A 1,399-nucleotide genomic window follows, 5' to 3' on the forward strand; every position below is an offset into this window, starting at 1 on the left:
TGAGGAGAGACCGGTCCTTGGAGAAGGAAATCATGCTTGGGAGGGTGGAGGGACAGCGCAGGAGGGGAAGGCCCTCTATGAGGTGGATTGATTCATTGACTGGGATAATTGGGATGGGAGTGTCAGAGACAATGCAATTGGCACAGGACAGAGCAGAGTTTAGGGCTGTTGTATATAGGGTCGCTATGAGTTGCAAGCGACTCGACGGCACATAACAACAACAACAAAAACAACAACCCCATGCCCATCTTCACCCCTCTGCTCCTCCTCCTATTGGATCCTCATAATAATGGATTCTTTACAATAATGATTTTATATAGTATTTGTCCTTATAGGACTGAGCAAAGTTTCTCACAACTTAGGTTGTGATTTACAAAATCATTGCTTCTATATGCTGCATACTATTTCATTGTGTGATTGTATCATACTTTTCTCAATCCATTCTATTGTTGTTGGACATTTTGGCTGTTTCTACATTCTTGTGAGGGTAAATAATGCTGCCATGAACACTGGTGTACAAATCTCCATTTGTGCCTCAGTTCTCATTCTCTTAAGGTATATTCCAACCAGTGAAATAGCTGGGTTATTTGAAATTTCTATGTTCAGCTTTCTGAGGAAATGCCCAACTGCCCTCCAGAGTGTTTGTATAATTTTACAATGCCACCAACATTGTATAAGAGTTCCTTTCTCTCCACATCTTCGCCAACATTTATTACTTGCTGTCCTATTAAATTTTGCCACTGCTATTGTCGTGAGATGATATCTCATTGTTTTGATTTTCATCTCTCTTATTGCCAGTGATTCTGAACATTTCTTCATGTATCTGTTTGGCCATCAGAATATCTTCCTTTGTGAAAATTCTTGCCATTGTATTTTGCCCATTTTGTAATTGTGTTATCAGTCTTTTCCATGTGAAGGTCTGTAGCATTTTTTTCCTGTTTCCAGCTTTATTTCTTTTCTTTTTTTTTTTTTAGGTTTTTTTTATTGGGAAAAATATATTGGGGGTACAAGAAGGTGAGGGTTCAGGGCAGAAGGGTGAGGATGGGCCAGGATGCAGTTGCAGAGCTGCACAGTTTGGTCGGTGGGGGGAGCAGGTGAAGGAAATGATGAGGGTCCAGTGGGGACCAGATGCTACAGAGGAATGACAAGCATTTTCCAACGGTAATTAAATCAACTGTCTTATTGATTTGGGAATTGGATGCCGACTCTCTGGCTTCTTCATGTTGAACAGGGGCATAGATGTAAAGGGGGACGCTTTATCACCTTACTGGTGGTCTTGGGATAAAGCTGCTTGCCTTCTTGCTCTGTTAGAAGAGATTTTCCTGTCATTTGCTCCCCTCTGGACTGCAAAGTGTTTTCCCAGGTGGGTCCAGTGGGGATGGCTGGTTGAACCCAGAGG

The sequence above is a fragment of the Elephantulus edwardii genome, unplaced genomic scaffold, assembly GCF_000299155.1.
Source record: "Elephantulus edwardii isolate Elephantulus edwardi_28Jun2011 unplaced genomic scaffold, EleEdw1.0 scaffold00030, whole genome shotgun sequence".
Lineage (NCBI taxonomy): Eukaryota > Metazoa > Chordata > Mammalia > Macroscelidea > Macroscelididae > Elephantulus > Elephantulus edwardii.